We start from the raw sequence: 9,108 nt of genomic DNA on the forward strand, positions 1-9,108 counted from the left end.
CACCAGTCTTCTACGTTAAACGCTTCTGCCCCAGCGATCCAATTACCCGATGCCAAATTCTTCTGAACTCGCTTCCCCCCACATGTGATATTTTCCACGGCTCCAGCGCATCCCTTAAACGCGACGTTATTTCTTTCCTTCATCAGTGAATTTTCAATCGTGATATTATTTCCTTTGTTTTGTACAGTATATCGTCTCATTCCATCTTATAACTTATGTGCTGCGCGTAATCTATGTATTGTAGTTTTGTTGCTGATATTTCATTGCATGTACTGCCTGGTATACTTGTCTGTAAATATGTAAGTACGTATGCCTGTTATGTTTGTAATGTACCTCTGTTTGTATCCCACTGTATATGTATTATATATATGTCTGTATTGTATCTACTGTGAGTTATGTGTATTGTGTGCGCCAACACCAAGGCCTTAGCGGCCGTTCTTGGGCACTAATAAAAATTATTATTATTATTATTATTATTATTATTATTATTATTAAAAATACACAGGCTCTATGGGAGTCGTTTTAGGTGAAGCATGCTTTACGTTTTGTCCCTAATTCTTGGGCATGAGAAACCGGCGGGGTTGTCATCTCCTGGGCAATGGTGCAGGACGTTTTCGACTGTAATATGTCGGATTTATTGCGTCCGCTCTGCGACGAAGGTGGAAGAGCGCGGCGACGTGTGGATTGTGGTACAATAGAGGGCTATGGTGGAATCGTGGCCAGTCGCGAAAAATCAGAAGCTTCTTGACGTGTGTCACAGGTCGTGCTGCAAGTAGGCACGCAAAGAGCTCGAGACACGGTAACGAAACAACCTTGAGGGGGCGACCCGTCCCTTTGCAACAAGTGGGTTGGGCACGCATCGGCTGCTCGGTATATAGGAGCGTACGTAGATGGTGCAACCGTATGCGCGTGGACTGGTGTTCGCGATGACGTGCAGCTAAGTGTATGCCCCGAACGTGGTGGGTACCTAACATAGAAGACGCACGGCGTTGAGAAGGGGAGCTCGGTACACAAGTTCATCAAATCCGTCACGTCTTGCGGCTGAATTGGCTCGTCCCAGGATCGATCAGACAGCCTGAGTGATTGAAACAGCAAGCGCGTGCGAATAGGCGATTTCAGATATTGTCCTTGTGTTCCGCACGGGGATCCTCCGTCGCCCATGTCACGCGCATCGCGCAAAGCGTCGTGGGAAATGGTTTGCATTCGTGCGTTGCTCGAAGGAAGGAGGGAAAACCGAAACCGTCTGCGCTCTTCTTCTTCTGTCTGACTCATGAAAACTAAATCCCAAGGTGCAGTGGGGCATTCGCAATACGGCGGTCTCTGGTGGGCCATCCATGCAATTTCTGAAACCGTCTATTGTAAAGGGGACCAAATATCCAAGGAGGTGGAATATCTTTTTGTAAAGAAGAATAAAAAAGGAAAGGGGGAAAGGTCAGACAGGCCAAGGCCGACTTGCTATTCCCAAAACAGAAAAAAGAAGCAAGAAAGGAAAGGAGAAAGTAGCGGGGGACGATGGGGTGGCTCAAAGGCTGCTGAGCAGCCCAGTGTCCTTCATTCAGCGCAGGAGGGCTCGGGGCCGGCGTACCGCTTGCAGTGCAACAAAAGATGGCATATGTCGGCGGCTGCAGCACTGCAGGGACACATCGCGGACGTCAGTCCATCCATCTCGGAGAGGAGCAGCGGGGTCAGGGCAACAGTGAGGCGTAGGCGATGGAGGATCGAATCCTCCTGTCACGACAGCCGCTTGGAGAGGGTGAGTTCCATCCTCGGGTCGATGGAATGGAGGAACATGTTTGCCGCTACAGAGTTTGAGCTAAACGCGAGGGTGCTGCGAGACGTCTTGCGGCCGATCTGTATCAGGCAGGCCGATGGAGTGAGAGGACTGGTGGTGGTCATATTGGAGGCAGCTGCCCTGTGCGCACCTCTCGCCGCAGCGTCAGCGCGGGTATTTCCTGGCAGGCCGATGTGGCTGGAGACCCACTGAAGTCACACGCTGTGGCCGGAGGCGGTGAGTTGGCTGTATGTCGTGAGGGCTAGGGAGCACATGTCTGTGACGATCTTTGAGCAAGGAGAAGATAGTATTTGCAGCGCCGCCTTGCTGTCCGTAAGCACAGTCCAGTTGTTTGGGGGCCTCGTTGATATAAGTTTCAGGGCTCATTGATGGCGGCGAGCCCTGCTTCGGTGGAGGATGTCTCGTGAGGAAGCTTGAGCGCTAGTTTGTAATTTTCGAAGGATCCAAGGAGGTCAAATATTTGGGCGACTGAGTGTAGGATCGTGCGGTGTGTTGCAGCAGCACTGGAGAGATAGTCTGTGACGCTGCTTACATCGAATGTGACTACGTCAGAGGGGCAGTCCAAAAGGAATCCGTGGACTTGCAGGTTAGGTGCGTCCTGCACGCATTCGTAGCCGGTGCCGTCCGCCGTAGCTGCTGAGTGAGTACAAGAGATTTTCAGCGCCATTAGCGAAATTCCATGCCCGCCTCGGAGAGAATGACGACGGCGTCCTGGTACACTCGTGCAGCGATATTGTTAGAACTGGCACCCAGAACGAGGTCATCTATGTAAAAAGCATGACGTAACCGGCGAGCCAAGTCTGTGTACTTGCAGTAAAATGGTGCCGAAGTGTGGCAGCACCTAAAAACGGACTGGACGGTACTCGGGTCATGCGACATTCTTGAAGCGGGGGATACGGCGTTTCCGGGGAAGGCAGATGCTCTATCGAAAGAAATCACAAGGAGTCGCAATCTTACGGACGAATGAGAGCTTGGTGGTGTGAATATCAGCAGTGAGCGCGATGGGGTAAGAGCGAAATGACACAAATTGCAGTTGGTTTCACGTCAGTTCAGGCAGGTAGGTCCCATACACCTCCGGGATACTCAGCATGTTTTATATTTAGAAGTTCATCGTACACGATGATCAACAGCAGTAAAATGAATAATTTATACCAAATAGTCCTGGTGCGAAAAATAATAATAATAATAAAATAAAATAAATCGAGAAACTCTGGCCCTGAATTCGAGCGTTTCTGTTTTGCCGTGTTTCCACGCGTAAATCTCCCGAGTTTTAAAAGATATTGTAGTTCTTTTTTTTTCGTTTAGGATGCCTAGAGACCAGCAGTCCGAGTGCAAATTTTTGCGCGTAATTGCAACGCTCTGTGCTATAAAGAATGGCGAACACGCCCTCTCGCGCAGTTTTGTACCAGCTTCGACATGCCCCTCACTACCATACTTGGTATCATTTCACTCAGCTTTTAATGTCTTTTCATCTGATATACCTATCGTGCGTAAACCTCCTAGAGGTATCTACTGAAATAGGCAAATATTTAAGCACATTTCGAAAAAAAAAATGGGTTTTGCGCTTCCGTTTCTCCAAAAGGACCGTTTTGATTCCATTCATGTTTTGCCAGGACATGGCCCTGTGTTATACGTATCATCTGACGTAAAAAAAAATTGATTCAAAAGGCGTACACTGGCGATTAGCGGGTTAAAACGCGGCCCTACTCTGCGTGCGTACGTGTCGGATTCCGACTGGCTGTACCGCGTGATGGCGGGCCTCCTGTCGATGCCCCCTTGGTTTGGGTAAGGCTGTCTGGCCTGAGCCTTACCTGAGCTACTCGTCAGCAATCTTTAGCCGTCCTGCTGAAGAAAGGATCAACGCCTGGGAGTTCGTTATTTCCCACAAAGCACCTGAATGAAATCCTACGTTGATGTATTTTAACGACTAAATGTTCAGCGAAGGTAAAACGTCTCTCTTGTAAGCTGCGTACACGGTGATACGCATACTGTGCAAATAAATATGGAGTTAGGAGTTGCTTTTTCAAGGGTACCCGCAAGTTCCTACGCTTGCTTTACTTCATTTTATGAGTTGCGCTACGCTAAGGGAGGGCTATCAGCACAAAACGCGTGTTCTGTGCTGAAGTTACAGCAATACTTTTCCTCTCAGAGCTAAGAAAGAGGGGAGGGGGGGTTCTCACATTTATTTATTTCAAGATACCTCAAAAGGTCCCTTGACGGACATTACATGGGGGGAAGAGGTTACAACAATAAAGGGTTACAGCATCGCAGGTATATGTACATAACTTTTAGTACCGAAAAATAGAAAAAGAAAATAGAACGTCGTGATAATGTGCGATAATAATGTGGCATATGCAACAAAATTTATGCATGAAGAATCAGGAACGTGGTACATCATCAACTACAACGGAAATGGATCAATGGATCTGTACACAAGGAAAACACATAGGAAGGTAACCAGATAATAACAACGAGAACAGAACAGAGATGGCATTATGAAATTCTTGAGTTTGTATTATTGTAGCGATGTTGTTTGGGAGGTCATTCCATTCTAGGACGCTGCGACAAAAGAATTATTTTGAAAAAAAAAAACATTAGAATGACATAAATAGCGGTCGACTTTATTGGGTGATCAAGGCGGGGAAAAGATGGCAGTGGATCGGCGAATCAGACACTGTTGTGAGGGAATGTTATGTAAGAATTTATGAAAGAGAGATAGACGTGAGATAAGACGGCGCTGTTCTAAGAACGACAGGTTAAGTTCGAGTTTCGAAGCAGTGACTGATGTATTAGGAGAAAAATCATTACAGATGAACCATGCTGCTCGGTTTTCAATGGATTCGATGTTACTTATTAGATATCTCTGGTGAGGATCCCATATTGATGATGCATATTCTAGCTTGGCACGAATTAATGTTTGGTACGTGAGTCTTTTTGAGATAGGTGGGGCCGATTTAGGATTGCGTCAGATGAAGGCTAGGGTGTGATTAGCATTTGAGATGATTTTATCAATGTGGTTATTCCATGTTAAATCTGCTGAAAGATGTACGCCGAGGTACTTGTAAGTACTAGAGGGCGTTATGAGGGTGTTGTTAAGGGTATACTGGAAGTGATGCGTGGTTTTACGGCGTTGGAAACTTACAAGTGAGCACTTGCTTAGGTTCAGTGGCATCTGCCAAGTGTCTCACCAGGATTGGATTGAGGATAAGTCGTTCTGTAATGTTATTTCATCGGTATAGCACACACTTTTCGGCGAAGAGGCGGATTTGCGATGTTATCGGGGAGATAATTGATGTATACGGAAAATAGAAGGGTGCCTAGCAAAGATCCTTGGGGTATGCCGGAGCTAACGAGAGTGGGTGATGAATCGTGACAATTGCAACTGACGAAGAGAAGGCGTTGCAAGACAAAATTACGCAGCCAGTGAATTACATTGCCAAGAAGAAATGGTCATCCGTGTCGTCGAATGCGTTTCGGCAACACGCCCTGCAGCGTTTCCCGGACACCCTTCCGAAACCGAACGCGATTCGGCGCCCAACGCGTTAACGCGGCACCCCAAGCGAGCGTGTTGCTTTCTTCCGGAAACGGGTTCGACGACGCGGATGACCATTTCTTCGAGTTTCAAGTAAATTTAGTTCGAAAAATATTCGTAACTTTTACTATCCGCGACATGGAGAATTCACACTACGTTATAGAGTATATAGAAAATATCAATACACACGATTAAATTCTTTGTCATCGTGAAAGAGTTCTTAAAAACCTTCGCGTATCAAAGTGAAATCAAAGCTGTGAAATTACACTTTCTACAACTAAGTTCGTAAATTGCGGCAGCAGTTCAAATTTTAATTAAACACTTACTGATGTGTGATAGTCACCACTGCTCCGGAACGTGATCTGATAAATTTTAGCAATTAATGTACGAACAAATATCTTGTATACAATGTGTGACTATATAGACAGCTTTTTAATCAATATATTAAAAAATTGTAAGAAAGAGTGTACAGTTTTGACTTTGAAAATTTAAACAAGAACCTTTGGTGTTGGAGTTTGCGTTTTGTTTCATTATGAGCTAAAATCTTCTAAAATTAAAGTATGCCCTTCGCATTTGTAGTGCCTCATATGCCGTGACATAATGAATAGACTCATAGTTTTTCAGTATGGCTAATGAAAAACTTCGGGTACATTCTGTGAATTCGAGCTACGTTTATGTGTGCTACTTTGGTTAAGTTTGCAAAAGGAATATTTACTTATTATAATTACATATTGCATTGCGTTTATGCATAGTGCTCATCTTCGTTGTATAGTGGTTAAATATTTCTGATGACAGTTGTGTGATTCTATTCTCCCAAAATCTTATTGGAACTGTGTGCCGCATGTTATGATGATTAGAATTGTAGACTCCGCCTGCGCATCTTGCTTGTCCATCACTTTCATCGCGTCATTTAATAATAGATTCCCTTTCAATATAGTATTGTCAACTGTCCAATCGTTTGAGAAAATATATACACTGTGCAATTTAATTCATAAAATAAGTTTTCGCAAAATATTAGTGATCCTCTTTGTAAACAAAGATTGATGTAACATGCCTCTAAATTTCAATTAGCGATTCTTCTACAATTCTTTCCTTCGGATGTCGGTGTTGTATAGAGTGTCGTCGTGTAAAATCTCTTTGATTGCCAGCGCTGATTCCATGCGAAGATCCTTGTACATAGTGTGGAATAAACGTCTCCTTAGCAATCTTCAGTCTAATCATAAGCTGTTTTCGTTGCGATGTGTAGAATACATTACAATGATGACAAAGAATACATTTATTATTTCAGTTATACACTTGTTTATTTCGATAAATTACAGTTCTATTCCAAACTCTGAAGTTTTCGTTTGTTGTCTTGATTGATGAATCCCGAAGACATCAAGTAGTTTATTCTGATTATTAGGCGCTTGAATCCAGCGTTGGTTAACGCAGGTGATATCTTGTCGCCGTGTGTGTATTGCCTCAACAACTTGCACTTTGTTGCGATGAACTTGCACAGTCTCTTATTGATGTTTCCCTTCTTTGTATGAAGATTCTTGAATGGCGTACAAGAGAGTATTAGATGAAAATCGTCCGGTGGTCCACCGCAATTGATATGTTTGTTGAGTTTCAATAAGTGATGATACATCAGACCTTGCATGACAATGTTGAACTTGTGTTCATTCGACATCATTGGACGAACTGATAGAAGAAAATAAATGTGTAGAGGCTCTAGTGGAATATATCACGTGATAAGATTTTTATGTACTTTCCATTTCAACCATCAGGTGTAATTTCAACAAATCCGTAATGAATCGTGCGATATAGACTGCTTGTATATGATAATTTGATCTGATTGCTTTCTTGATTAATGCAATGCCCATTGCAATGATTACAATTACGTTTGGTCTAGTGTATTTCAATTCTTCGTTAGCAAACCTCAAAAACTCCACCATCAATCCCAGTGGTCCTTCCGATGTTGACGTGCGAATATTTTTATAACTATTGTAGATTCGGCATACAAGTTCTCGCATCTTGAATTCCATAATTTGCACCATATCTCCGAATACGACCATGTATAGGACGTATTGAAATGCAGCGATAATTGAATCGTTTCGAGGCTCCTCCTTTTCGAAGCAGCTTTTTATCACGTCCTCCCATGACCTATGGTAACGAGTACAAAATCCGTCCATCTCTTCAATGTATATAGCAATTGTCTGTTCTGTTTTGTAGTGTGCCTCGACACTTAAATAAATCATATCGGTGCTAATTTTATTTATTAAAAATTTATTATGCTATCGTGTTTAGAATGTTATTAATATCTACCTGTCGTGAGAATTATAGAAGTCAATTTACGAAAAAGATGTGATGAGCGAGAAAAACGCGAGCTTTAAACACGCTAGAACCCTCAATTCCCGGCTTGAGTTTTGGAGTCAGTTTATGACTTTCACCACGACCATTGTGGGATCCCCCTACTCCCTGCAGGCGTAACCTTGGCGAAAGTGCATGGGAGCTCAGCTTCTCTCTCTCATTTTTTTTTCTAGTGGGCTCTGAATGAAAAAGATGTGCTCCTGTGATGTATCGACCTGCTTGGTCAGAAAGTGTTTCCCTAAATTAATTACTGCTTTGAGTTTGCTTCAGATGATCGCTCGATTGATATTAATAAAAATATTCTACTAGTTGGGAAAGTATTTTTAAGTTGTGTCCGTTGATTTTCACTGTAGCAAACTTTTACATTAATTTGCATTTCAGATGAGTTGTTTTTTGTGGCTTCTGCGTGTAGAAATTACTATTGCAAAGTTATCATAAAACGATGTAATTAAATTTGATTCTCGTTTTAGAATGAGTATTGTTTCTATCATTGAATAAATTTGACTTTCTCTCTTTGCTTCAGATATTCACTCGATTGATATTTTGTGAGTTGAGAATAATGTATGCATAATAGTTGTGTCAGATCTGAAATACATTAAATGCGGCGTTTCTCGTTTTGGTTGAGTATTGTTTGCGCCGATAATATTTCTCGTTTGCTTAGATAATGTTTCTCTAAAGCAGTTTGCACTGACAAAAAAGTCTAGTCTTAGATTTTTTTTCTTTTTGCGTGTCGATGTTTGTTGATAGAATTCTTATTGTGTTCTTGAGAATCGAATAATTCCAATGTCTATTTGCGATAGTTGATCAATAAAAAATTTCGCCTCTGTACACCGGTCCTAAGAATACTTCCTTTTGGAGGAAAGAATGTGAAAAAGAGAGAGGGTTTCTCCACCCCATAGATTGACAAAGGATGTGCGGTTTCTTTGCTTTTGGGGTGTATAGAGGGAGAGAGTGACCCCACGGGGCTCAAGTAGCATAGATTGGCTGTACTGTGTAAAGCTTAGCTGTGCTGCGTGTTTGGATACCTCTGTCAAGGTAATGTTTATAGTGCCTGAGTAGGATGAAAATTCTATATTGTTAGGTCGCAAGGATCATTATATGATATTGCAAAAGATAGATTACTTCCATTTCAATTTCTTAAATTTGTAATGTTTTATCGTTTGTTTCAATAATATTTTCCTGTCTGTTATTTACACGTTGGCAGATGCGCCATTTAGAGTGTTTCTCTGCTATTCATACGTGCATGTTTTTCGTGTTAGATTGTTTTTCAGTTATTTATCCTTTGTGTACCTCTCGTTTGGATTGTGCATTATTTTGGCTCTCTATTAGCAGTTGATCGTGTTTCTCATTATTTCCTTGCATGTGTGCTATTCACATCATAATAAATTGCATAATTGTGTCGTGTTGGAATAATCAACTTAGCTTTCCATATTCT

The sequence above is a fragment of the Ornithodoros turicata genome, unplaced genomic scaffold, assembly GCF_037126465.1.
Source record: "Ornithodoros turicata isolate Travis unplaced genomic scaffold, ASM3712646v1 Chromosome15, whole genome shotgun sequence".
Taxonomy (NCBI): domain Eukaryota; kingdom Metazoa; phylum Arthropoda; class Arachnida; order Ixodida; family Argasidae; genus Ornithodoros; species Ornithodoros turicata.